This window comes from Amblyomma maculatum, chromosome 5 (assembly GCF_055883805.1).
Source record: "Amblyomma maculatum isolate TAMU_Amacu chromosome 5, ASM5588380v1, whole genome shotgun sequence".
Classification (NCBI taxonomy): Eukaryota; Metazoa; Arthropoda; class Arachnida; order Ixodida; family Ixodidae; genus Amblyomma; species Amblyomma maculatum.
The window spans coordinates 25,504,238-25,517,548 of NC_139348.1; the positions used below are offsets into that span (position 1 = coordinate 25,504,238).

General features: G+C 48.1%; 1 pseudogene; it reads left to right on the forward strand.

Moving 5' to 3' along the window:
- The first annotated feature begins 4,735 nt into the window (after window positions 1–4,735).
- LOC146187883 (uncharacterized) lies at window positions 4,736–7,590 on the forward strand (annotated as a pseudogene).
- Window positions 7,591–13,311: the final 5,721 nt, after the last annotated feature.

Sequence of the window (13,311 nt, forward strand, 5' to 3'; positions counted from 1 at the left end):
CATTATCTCATAATTTTGCAAGGCTGGAGAGTGGCGTTGAAATTTCAGTGTACCGAGTGCGAGATCATCTGCCAATTTCAAATATAGAACATTTGAGAGGCAGTCGGAACGAAGAAACATACAGGCAAAGACAAACGCACACATTGAAAACATAGCAATGCGAGGATCGTCGATACGTCATCGGCATGTATGCAAAAGAAAATCAGTACACACTTCAAAAAAAAAAAAAAAGAAAGAAAGTAATGTGAACGCTTTTTATGCATTGTTCTCTTTATAAGATGAAATCTGCGGTAGGCATCATTCTAATTCTGTGATCTGTGTGAATGTACATTCGTGCGCAAAAGTGAAGAGACCACGCGTTTTGACTAAACTGCACGCCAGCCTTTTCGGAGGGAGAAACAGTTATTTCAAAATTATGCATAGAGTAGTCCGGTAATACGTTTTTCATCTCGTCTAAGCAAATTTTTCAGTAGCACCGTTTCGTTAGGAAAAATAATTGCAGTGGTTAATGGGATCTCTCCACTTTTGCGCACGAGTGTACATTAACGTATGCCACGCCACGGCGTGTACCCTGAGCGACGGAATATCAGCGTTGAGAATTTCGAGGCTAAAAAAAAGAAATAAATACAAAGCAATGCCTCAGCAGCATACATGCTTTATAGCAGCTATTCATCGTACAGCAGCCAACTAACAACACGATTATTGCAGGTTCAACTGAAGAATGTTTACCTAATTGCCAGATTGATTGCGAAATTAATCTTGGCGATGTGTAGCTCTGTATTGTCCTCGTCTTTCTTTTCCTATCAAAAGGCTGCGTTTTTTCGTTGAACTAATTTCATGCCAACTAGCCGTGACCAAGCAGAGTAACATAAAAACAAAAAATCGCTCGAAATGCTACTGGAGCGACATACCCTTCATCCGAAGCAAATCGCGAAAGAACCCTATAGGTGAGGATTTCTTTTCTAAGAATTACCCACTTACTGCGCCTCAAAGAAAGTTTCAAAAGGTCACTATAGTTGAGTTCCGATCGTTTATAGCAGGAGGAATATTTTACCGTATTCCGGTTGGTGCATTACGTGCCTCCTTCTCAGCACTTTAGACAAAATACTGCGCATTCGCACGGGTAGTTCAGTGTCTCCATGTGCCACTTAAATGATTTAAAAGTCCGCTCTAGAATGCCACGCACTTTAGCCTTCAAACCCTTTTTTGTTCACTGCGACATCTTCTCACGCAAACTCACGATCTAGACCCAAATCACTAATCTGCGCGAACTCGAGCATAAGGGTATATCTGGCAACAGTTCAACTAGGCGTTCTAAATTGTGAAAGTGAATAAACAAAATGTCCCTTGTACGTAAAGTTGTACGTAACAACAGAAGCGATAATATGAAGCGTGAAAAAGCAGAACACAACGATATACCGTACTTGTCCAGCATGTGAATGTATCTTGTGGTGGCACCACAGGGACAAGGACAGAAGGGGAGAAAGACAGAACAGGTGCTCTACTATCAACTGACAAAAATTTATTGGGACATGTAGTATTAGTGAAAAAAAAAAACCCAAAAAAACGCACAAAGAAACGAAGTCAAAACATGCGCACTCCGGTCCATAGTTACGAGGCCAGTGTCAAACGGGACCTGGTGTCACACTGTATCGCCTTATCACATGTTTGAGATAGTCAAATTCAGCTTCAAGCAGCAATAGCGAGGGCGCGCTTACACATGACCCTTTTATTTTAAATGCCTCCACAATTTCTTGGGCTGACTTGTCGTTATGCTCTAAGATAACGCGTGAATCTTGGAACAGAGGTGTGCAATCATGAGCCTTGACATGCTTTGAAAAGCGTGTCCCCGACCCACCTTCGAATACCTGGCATGCTAACGAAATCGCACATTGATACAGCGCCCCGTCTGACCCGTATAGTACAGGCCGCAGGAAAACGGAATTGTGTAAACCACCCGCTGGCACATTCCACCAACGGATCAGAGTGCTTCACACCACACCAATTCATCTTCATCCGCAGAGGGTTTCTCCGTTCGACAGCAGGACATATTCGGACTAGTTTGTTTCTAGACGAAAACACCATGTCCACGTCGTAACGGCCAGCCACCTTCTTAAGGCCATAGGGAACACCGTGAAAGTACGGGATGACAGCGAACTTCTCCTTTTCCTGGCCTCTTTTTTTTTTGTGCCCTTACGATCATTAGGCTTAGCTTCAGCTGCTTCAGGATTCGAAGCACTGCCGCTGCCAACACAAAGTATGGAAACGCTGCGTTTCTCAGCTTGGTCCCCTGAGCCTCAAAGGCTATGTTAGTTCGATGGGGACATGACTTTGTGACGGCCATCTGAATGCATTACAAGCAAAGCCGTTCTTATTAACCTTCGAATGACTTGATAAAAAATTTATTAATGGCTAACAAGACCTTGCTAAAAAGACCAGCACACGTGTTGACCTACAAAAGTCGAAGACAGATCCAAAAATTGGATTCTTCCATTATGAAGGGTTTCGCACGTGAAGTTGAAACCACCGCCCCTTTCTTTGAAAGCCTTCAAAACATTGACCACAACACGGTTGGGGCACAACAGTCCACAAAAACAAGAAAATCATCAACATAACGAAATATTGTCTTGACAACCCCTTTTAAATCATGCTCCAGCCACCTATCAACCGCACAGAGAGAATTATCGCTCAAGACGGGGGCAACCCTTGACCCGATACATATACCAGATTTTTGAATGTGCACCTTGTTGTTACATCCAATAAAGGTTGATGTGATAAAACGGCAGCAGTCAAGGAAATTGTTAACCGAAATCCCGCAGCGGGAGATGGCATTCTCATTGCTTTATAGCCTGATACATTCCTTAACATATTGCAAGAGTTGCACGTGCAACAGTGAATAGAAAAGATCTTCAGCGTCAATACTGAACGCTGAAGCACAGTGAGGTTAATTGCGCTTCAGGAACTGAATCACTGTGTTTGAACTAGGAACAAGGAAGGGATCAGCTATAACCAACGACTTGAGGTGGCTCTGTAGGTAGCCCGACGTATCAGGCTGCCAGGTAGTGCCTTCTGAGACTATAACCTGGAAGGGGATGTCCGGTATGTGTGTTTTTGCTATGAAGAACACGCTAAGCTGACCTGCCTGTGCCGCTTTAACACCTGACATCAAACGCCCAAGGTTGAGATCCCCAAGTAACTTAAGTGCCTTCTTTTTCACAGCTGAAGCTTTAAAAGGCAGTCGGGTAAAACATTTATCAATCACTTTTTCGGACCTCTCAAAGAACAGGCCTTTCGGCAAGATCACGAAAATACTCCTTTTGTCCTTAACCATAGCCCTCAATCCATTCCTCCAAAAATAAGACACCAAAGGACGTACACGATCGGACACTGGCCGCCTACCTTGTGGCTTCGATACATCCCGAAAACATTTTGTCAGTTGATAGTAGAGCACCTGCTCTGTCTCTCTCTCCTTCTGTTCTCGTCCCTACGGTGCCACAAAATGGATCCATAACAACTTGCCCAGTTTTCCACCCTCATGTGAGTCTAGCTTCGCTGTCTTTATATATATATATATATATATATATATATTTTGTACGGTTGCGTTGGAGTTTAATACACTGCAGCATATATAATGGTCGAACACGTAGCAGCATGCTTTCAGTTTCGTGATGATTCAGCCGCCATTCTGCGACTCTAGCCATGGTAGCCGCAATCGTCCTACTAGAGAATTTGTTGGTTTGTGCCGCAGGCAGCCGCATGACTGCGTTCCTGTCACTCACGCTTCTCTCCCTCTCCTCTCAGCACGAGAGGGCTTATAATCTCGATTCTGGTCAATAAACGCTGTTGTTCACTGCTGACCAGCGTTCGTGTTGCTGCGCAGTTCGCAGTGACGACGAGTTCTAAAATTACCTATGCGGTAAAAGCTGAAATCGACAGCCTACCGCAACTTGAAGCACCGATGAGAGCTATGACCAGTAGTAAAGTTGAAAGTTAGGCTAGTTGAATCTTGTTCATTTTGAAGGTAGCGCAAAAAACGAGGACCAAAGAGTGGAAGAACACAACACGAAAAACAAGAACATCGTCAACATATCTAAATAGTTTCTTGACACCCCCTTCTAAATCTTGCTGCAGCCACCTATCACACGCCCACAGAAAATTATCGCTCAAGACGGGGGAAACCCTTGACCCGAAACAGATACCAGATTTTTTTATGTAAACCTTGTTGCTCCATCCAATAAAGGTTGACGTGATAAAAACCCAGCAGTGTTTTGTGTTGTGTTCTTCCGCTATGTGTCCACTCGTGTTGTGGGCTTCTACTCGTTGGTCCTAGTTTTTCGCGCTACCTTCAAAATGAGCTATCATTAGCCTGCAGCTCCCGACCTTCGACGACACCTCATATAAGTGGAAAGCGTATACTTTACAAGGACGGAAGCATATTTTAAAGCCAATGCTATTACTGATGCTAGACGGCGGCGAGCCTTGCTTGTGGCAGCACTAAGCACGCATACAGTGCAAGTGTTAGCGGGACGGATTGTACCTCGGTCGCCGAATTCCCTCACGTTTTGACGAAGCAGTTGCAGCTTTAAACAGCTACTATGACCTGAAGCGTCAAGAGATAGCGGAGAGATATAAATAGTTCACCCGTTGCCAACAAGAGGATGAGGCAATGCAGGCATTTTTGGTCGAAATACTGCGCATAGCAGACGGCTGCAATTTTGGGACAGCTCTAGACTGAATGCTGAGAGATAGAATTGTTTGCGGTGTACGCTCAACTAACGAACGCAAGCAGTTACTGGCGAAGAAAGACGACGCTGGAGTAGGCCGAAACATTTGCAATAGCAGCAGCAACAGCCGAGTACGATACAAACGCTATTAGTGCAGAACAACCAACGGTGCTAAGAATGCAAGCCAGTTATCGCTTTTCGTCGCGAGATGATCATACCAGCGGCGCAGCGCAGCAGTGCGGACGATGTGGAAGCCGGACAAACGATGACAACGCCTGCCGCCGGGATAAAGCACGATGTTTCCGCTGCAGGCAACGTGGTCATTTGGTGAATAAGTGCTACAAGGGCAGAACAGATTAAAATGCTGTAATTGCGAGTGTCAAGGCATTGACAGTGGAAACCGCGTCTATGGATGAGGTGCACGTCTGGACGTTAATTTCTGAAAGGAAAAAAGGGGTTGGAACTACAATTTCGCCGCACATTTCGGTGGCGGGTATTAGACCTGGAACTGAAAGTGTGATCCCTGGTGTGCATCATATCACGGAACGTTTACGACCGACCCTAAACGCAGTGGCGACGCTTGAAAACGCCTCATGTGAAGTTGTCATGTTACGCGGGCCAACTGCCGGTGCTTGGTGAGCTCGAATTTCCGGTACGATGCAAAAATGTGTCGGTAATCTGTCCACTTATTTTGCTTGACTGTTCAAGACCAAGCCTGTGTGACCGCGATCTGATTGCGGCACTTGACAAGGCGGGCGTTCCGATGACAGAACTCACTGCGCCGAATTCGACAAGAAACGCACCAGTCAACCACATGAAGAACAAACTGCTCGCTGAGTATAAAGATGTCTTTTCGACAGACCAGGGGCTCATTAAGGGACCACCAGCAAGCCTAAAGCTCAAGCAGACGGCGACTCCGAAGTTCTGTAAGGCCAGATCACTTCCTTACGCCCTTCGTGATAAGGGCTCTCGTGAAATTGATCGTTTATTGTCCCTTTGGGTCTTATCACCTGTGCAAAATTCAGTATGGGCTACGGCCATGGCAGTTGTTCTGAAAAAAAAAATGACACCGTAAGAATATGCGGAGACTTTAAAGTCACGCTTAACCCGGCATGTGATATAGAGCATTACCTACTTCCAGTGGTCGAGGATATATTCGCTGACTTAAATGAAGGGGAATACTTCAGCACCTTGGATTCGAAGGACGCGTACAATCAATTGCCCCTTGACGAAGCATCACGCGGACATTGTGCCATTAACACGCATCGCGGAATTTTTCGTCACAACAAATTTCCACTTGGTATAGCTTCTGCACCAGCTATTTCAAAAGAAAATGGACACTGTACTCAGCAGGCTACCAGGCGTCCAAGCCTACCTTGACAACGAGTTAGTGTCAAAAGGCAAAAGGGACAACAGAACGCGGCTCATGAAAGTGTTGGAACGATTCCGGGAGCATGGTGTCAATCTTAGGACCGACAAATGCAAGTTCCGGCAGCCTTCAGTGACTTACCTTGGGCATCGAATCGAACGGCAAGGCCTACACCCTATCGAAAAGAACGTAGACGCCATTATGCAAGCCCCGCGACTAAGTAACGTCAGAAAGCTGCGTTTGTTTCTTGGTATGCTCACGTACTACGCACGGTTTCCGCCAAATATATCGACTGCGCTCAGCCCATTATATCAACTCATAGAAAAAAGCACCCGTAGGGAGTGGCTACAGCCGCAGCAGTCGGCGTTCGAGCGATCTAAACAAAAAGCCTGAATAACGCACAAATTATCGTGCGGTTTCATCCTATCAATGAGCTGAAATTAGAGTGTGACGCATCTCCGTATGGTGCGCGCGCCGTGCTCTTTTATTCAATAGAAAATGAGCACATACCAATTGGGTTCCGTTCCAGAATACTAACAAACGCAGAGTAAAACTAGTCGTAGCTGGAGCGGGAAGCCCTAGCCCTCATCTTTGGCGTTTCTCGCTTCCGTGAATATCTTCTAGGTCGGCCGTTTACCCTGGTGCTGACCATCAACCACTGTTGGGACTGTTCAGGTCTGACCGTCAGACGCCGCCGATGGCTTCCGCGCGATTTAAACGGTGGGCACTATTCTTGGGCGGCTACCAGTACAAGCTACAGTACGGGCCAGGGAAACAGCTGCTGACAGCAGATGCCCTCAGCAGGCTACCAGCGCCGAATACGGAACCGGGGACCGAGGGCGAACCACCAGAATATGTCCTTTCGTTGGAATCCCTGGAAGAAGGTATAGTGACGACGCACGAGTTGCAGCAGCTGACGGCCAAACACCTGAGGATAGCCAGTGTCATGCACATCATTTTGCATGGATGGCCTAAAACCACTAAGGGAATGGCGAGAGACTTGTTGCCGTTTTTTGATCGTAAAAAATATATAAATTATTTATTTTTTTCAAAAAATTACATACAAATACGAGCCTGCCCAAGCCAACAATGGGCTTGTGGGGCAGCGCTCGGCAAAATGGAGCAAGCCCAGGGGCGGCACAGTAAGTCAATTACACAAGACTCAAACTAAAAACTAAAGAAAGGCAGTAAGAAATGACGGGGAAGAAAAAAATTAAAAAAAAAATAAAAATAAAGAAAGAAAGAAACAAAATACACATACAGATCAAAGATATAAGATTTTACTTCTTTCCGCGGAGATGGAGCTATCGTTGGCACCGTCTGATCTATTGGGGCAACAGAGTGGTGATACCGCGGAAAGCGCAGAAACGGATGTTGCAGCTGCTACATGAAACTCATCAGAGCTCCTCGCCAATGAAATCAGTCGCGCGGTCATTGTTTTGGTGGCCAGTCCTGGACAGGGACATTCAAAACTGGTCTGCGCAGTGCCGCAACTGATTGCAAAACTTGCCAATGCTACGTTAGCCCTACGAGCGAGTTGGCCGAAGACAGTGGACCGGTGGTCTCTTATTCACATAGATTTTGCAGGTCCGTTAAGCGGCAAGATGATACTAATAGTGGTTGATGCACACACGAAGTGGATTGAAGCAGTAAATTTGAAGCACGCAAATACAGCTAGTACAATATGATGCTGAAGGAGCATGTTTTGCTGGTTTGGCGTGCCACGCACAATCATGTCCGATAATGACAAACAATTCACAAGTCAGGAATTGGCCACTTTCGTATCGAGAAACAATATCGTGCACCTGCGCACCACCCCCCAGTATAACGAAGCAGGAGAAACAGTGGTTCGGACCGCGAAGGACGGGTTGCGGAAAATGGGAGACGGACAGCTGGAAGACCCCCTAAGAAAAGGAAGGTCACCTTCCGAGATGCTTCTCGGCTATCAGCTACATTCCCGGCTAGACACATGTCAGCCACCCAGAGATGCGGACTCGTCGGCGGGCGCTTACGACAGGACCATCTCGCCAGGCAGGAGCGTATACGTGCGGAACTACGGCGCCTTCCAAAGATGAGTGCCCGGTAGTGTACAGACGACGTCGGGGGCGAGAATGATAACAGTGAACTTGCCAACCGGAGCAGTGCAGCGCCACGTCGCCGAAGTCCGCCGTCGTCTAGAGTTTATGCCAGGGACTGCGTGTGTAGAGGCCACTGCAAGCGCGAAATTGGAAGGCGGTCCTGACAAGGCTATTAGTGCGGATCTGTCACCTCTGCATACGCCCAGGACCACTGAATTGGAGCAAGAACAAAGCCCTCAGCCGTCAGCAGCCGACCAGGGGGAAGAACCATCTCCAGCAACAACTGAGCGTCCACTGGTTCCGTCGAAATTGACTGACTTCTCTTGGAAGAAGGCAGCAGAGTAGGTAACAACACAAAGCGTAAGAGGCACACACACGCACACAAGGACAACGTTGCTTCTTACGCTTTATGTTGTTACCTACTCTGCTGCCTTCTTCCAAGATATGTGTGACCAACTAGCTCAGCATTCGACTTTATTATTGTGACTGACCTCCTGCAGCCCATTCTTGGACGATCCACCAGAATAAGAAAACCGATACAACCGTTTCAATTTTAAGAGAGGAAAAATGCTTTATTTGTTGGTTTGCGCTGAAGGCAGCCGCGTGCCTGCGTTTCTGTGCTGAAAGCAGCCGCGTGACTGCGTTCCTGTGCCGAAGGCAGCCGCGTGACTGCGTTCCTGTGCCGAAGGCAGCCGCGTGACTGCGTTCCTGTCGCTCACGCTTCTCTTCCTCTTATGTAACCCTTTGAGCACGAGAGGGTTTTATTGCGAAAGCAATACTACGCCAGGTTTCGCCTTTTCGCCGTACTGGAGCCTACCCTTCACGGTCGGTGGTCGTCATGTGACAACTGACGTCATACCAGAGCGAGAGACAGGGTAGCAAGTCGGCTCTTCAGCGCGCCGTAGCCACGCTTCACGGTCAAGCGACGGCGGCAGTCGGTCACGTGACTACTGATGCCATACCAGGGCAAGAGACGGGGTAGCGTAGCTACGCTCCACGGTCGAGCCAAAGTAGATATACATGGTAGCGAAGGCTCCATAGACGCCCATTGGTCCAACAAATGGCGGCTCATGGGCACCGCCATATTGGGGGGCAACTACGTATGAGTGACGTTGAATGACGTAACTCATACGTAGTTGCCATGGTGTGTTCTCCAGGCCGACGTTGTGGCAGAACTGCACCCACGCCTCGGCACCTGGACGTGATGCAACGTGCTCGTTATTCACAATTGCGCCGTAAGGAATACTGCATACTCCAAACGCCAATGCGTCCTTATTCCTGTCAATGCTAACTGCAGTACAATATACTTCCATTATATATGAACTATGGTCGTAAATGCTCGCCCCAACCTCTCAGCGCCCAAGAGTGCGGTTACGTACGCGCGTCCTGATGCCATGCGGGTAGCTATACTTTTATATGGTTAAGATTGGCGAGAATGAAGTGCATTTAAAGTTACCCTAACGGTCATGCATATGCAGAATAGCAATAACAAGACAGGCAGTAACTCCTGCTGAGTGAATTCAGTTAAAGCACCCTCAATGCGCGCATACGCGCATATACACGTGGCTGAATTTCGATACTACCAGTTGCGAGGGTCAAATTAGCTTCGCGGTGTTGGAAAACAAAACAGTGTTGTGCTCAGACTTGTCAGGCAGCACAGTTGGTTTTAATTTGGCCTTCCGGTCAGTGGCATGCGCGTGTTGCTCCTGAGAGCCCGGTATCAAGTTAACGCTGGTGATAGCCGGCTGCATGAAACTCACCATAAATCAGACAAATGGTGGGCCTCGATCTTGCACAGCTCAGCACTTAAAGTGTGTGCCCTGTAGTGTAGTACTTACATAAATATCCCCGCAAAAATGAAGCCACGTGCGCACGAACTGGTTACAAAAACAGAAGCGAACAGCCCAACGAAAGCATTCAGAGCATACCTAGAGCAGACGCCTTGTAGCAGACGACACTAACAAGAGCTCACCTGTGAAAGTCCAGCGGGAAGCGGTGTAGCTTGACACCGACGGTACTGTCCATGCTGTCGCAATGTGCCACGGCGCATCGTTTCTTCACACGCCGCAAGCTCATCTTGAAATAAAGTGCTAAGCGCTTCAAAAGAACAGCGCAAAGCGTGCAAAGACGGAAAAAGACTTCGCACTGGCCGCACGTCGAAGGAAACGACAAAACCGAGAAAAATGCCGCAGCGGTGCGGCGCGGGGCAAATTTTACAAAACGGTGACAGAGAAGCGACGCGCAAGGACGACGAAAACTTCGCAAAACGGACATTTCGAGAGCGGCGAGCTAACTTTAAAAGCTTTACCAGGCGCGCCATTGCAGACAGCTGGCGATAAGAAACCGCTTCGTGAGCTCCCGCGGCCACTGTGGCCGGGTGCCGAAACAGGGCCTGCAAAGTCAAGCTGCAAATGCACCGCACACTCATCAGGCGTAACAAGAAAGTTGCAAAAAGTTAAAAATGCGGCGTAATGTTTTGCTGAAATAGTTTACGTATTTTATAAAACGTGGCATTAAAATATTTATTTCTTTACGTTGTTTTATAGCGTTTTTATTTGTGCTTTTGAAGTTCAATATCGAAGTGTATCGGTCACCCCCCCCCCCCCCCCCCCCCAAAGTGGCTGTGCTGCTGTCTCGCTAGACCGTTTTTCGGGCCCAGCCTTAGCCACCATTTTACATCCGCCTTGGTCGAGCAGCGGCGGTGGTCGGTCACGTGACTACTGACGTCATACCAGAGCGAGAGACGGGGGACCAAGTCGGCTCTTCAGCACGCCGCAGCTACGCTCCGCGGCCGGCCGACCACCTGCGAACGGCGGCAAGCGATTGACGTCATAGGAATTGCAAGAGCTTGCAGGCCTTGCTGCGGTGATGGATGTGTATGTTGCTGTGTGTGGTATGACGTGCGTTATCGGGGTGTAGAAATTAAAAGTAGCGCCTACTCGCCGGATTCTTGAGTATAGCTATATGGAAGATTTCGGATGTGTTACTGTTTAACCTGATGGAGGTACCACAAGCGAAATATTTTGCGTAGCCAACGGACATTGCTTTCGCAATTTCCAGGCTTATCTAAAGCTAAGCCCAGCTAAGTTTATAATCTCGGTTCTGAGCAATAAACGCAATTGTTTACTGCCCACCAGCGTTCGTGTTGCTGCGCAGTTCGCGCTGGCTTTACTATAGGCCCGAAATACAGTAGATAGCGCTAGGGGTAGGCGGGAAACTCGTGTGCATGTTACCTATAACGGAACGAGTAAGGCGGCTAACAATGGCACATTAGAGCTGGCCGGTCGGATCGCCTCACTGGGTTGGCAAGCTAGCTTGGCTGCGTAACAGGGCTTTGTAGGTGGCAGCTATGATTGGTTGCAAACATTCGTTCAAACGTCATGGAAATAACGAAACAGTAATTTATTATTCGCAGTCGCTTTGCATGTGATAATGTTTCAGAAAGTTTCCAGGCAGGGCTACCATCTTTCCGCACCTGAAAAAACACTGAAATTGTTCTCGAATAATAACCTAACCATCCACTTTAGTTTTATATTGATTTAGTTTGTGTATTGCTGAATGTCTGATTTACTGAACCCTTACAGAAGCCCACCGCCACCTTCTTTACAGGCTATTCGAAAAGGACACCGAGGATGAAGTGAACGCATCGCTGGTGTACGTGATTCTAGTCAGCGTTCTGATTCTGCTCGGATTCGCGGCTCTTATTCTGTATTCTCTTGCTACTGCTACCTTGGGTAAGTTCTTTTTGCTGCTTAGAGCACTTATCAGAATAGTCGAAATCATTCTTGTAAAGTAGGGCGGCACGAACGCAGAAACACGCATTTCTTGAAGCAACGGCGGCCGCGAAGAGTGATGTCAAACTCTGATCGTTTCGAATTCAATAGTTTGACGGAAGCCCGTCTGGTCGGGATGGGACATGACGGAAAATAAACGACACCGACCAAAAGGAGAAAGATGGAATGACGTTTCGGCTCCCACACGGGAGCCTTGTTCACAAAGAGGCGAAGCGGGAAACCGTTGCCTTAAATACGGCGCATCACAGAACCCAGACATCTTGCGTACACAGGGGGCAGATTACCATGATTACGGTTTATCGTATTCGCTGTAGTCTGAATGATCAGCGACTCAAGATAGAGCCGTGATGCTCTGTTCCTTTATTTCGCTATCACACGTGCCTGTGCCCAGTCAATGTTGTGTTTGGCAGATACCGACTGTTCGGCCAGCGCGTTCGAAGCCACCCGCTGTTTCCTCACGTCGTTTTGATGATCGCGCAATCTGCTTTCAAAATCCCCTGACTCGCCAATGTAGACAGCTGCGCAGTCGGCACATGGGATTGCGTATACGATGCCTGGGAACTTTTCCTTTCTGAGTGGGTCCTTCACTTGCACCAATTCTCCCCTGAGCTTGTGGGCTGGCACATGCGCAGTCTGCACGTCGTAGCGACGCAGTATACGGGCCAGCGTTTCACTAACGCCTGGGACATACAGAATCGATGCCCGCTTCCGAGTGCCTGGGGTCCGATGCAGCGCAGGGCGTGCAAGCTGTCGTTCCACAGAGTCAATAAAATGTCCAGGGTAGCCGCAAGTAGACCCCAGGCACTCGGAAGCGGGCATCGATTCCGTATGTCCCCGGCGTTAGTGAAACGCTGGCCCGTGTACTGCGTCGCTACGACGTGCAGACTGCGCATGTGCCAGCCCACAAGCTCAGGGGAGAATTGGTGCAAGTGAAGGACCCACTCAGAAAGGAAAAGTTCCCAGGCGTCGTATACGCAATCCTATGTGCCGACTGCGCAGCTGTCTACATTGGCGAGTCAGGGGATTTTGAAAGAAGATTGCGCGATCATCAAAACGACGTGAGGAAACAGCGGGTGGCTTCGAACGCGCTGGCCGAACATTCGGTATCTGCCAAACACAACATTGACTGGGCACAGGCACGTGTGATAGCGAAAGAAAGGAACAGAGCATCACGGCTCTACTTGAGTCGCTGATCATTCAGACTACAGCAAATAAGATAAACCGTAATCATGGTAATCTGCCCCCTGTGTACGCAAGATGTCTGGGTTCTGTGATGCGCCGTATTTAAGGCAACGGTTTCCCGCTTCGCCTCATTGTGAACAAGGCTCCCGTGTGGGAGCCGAAAC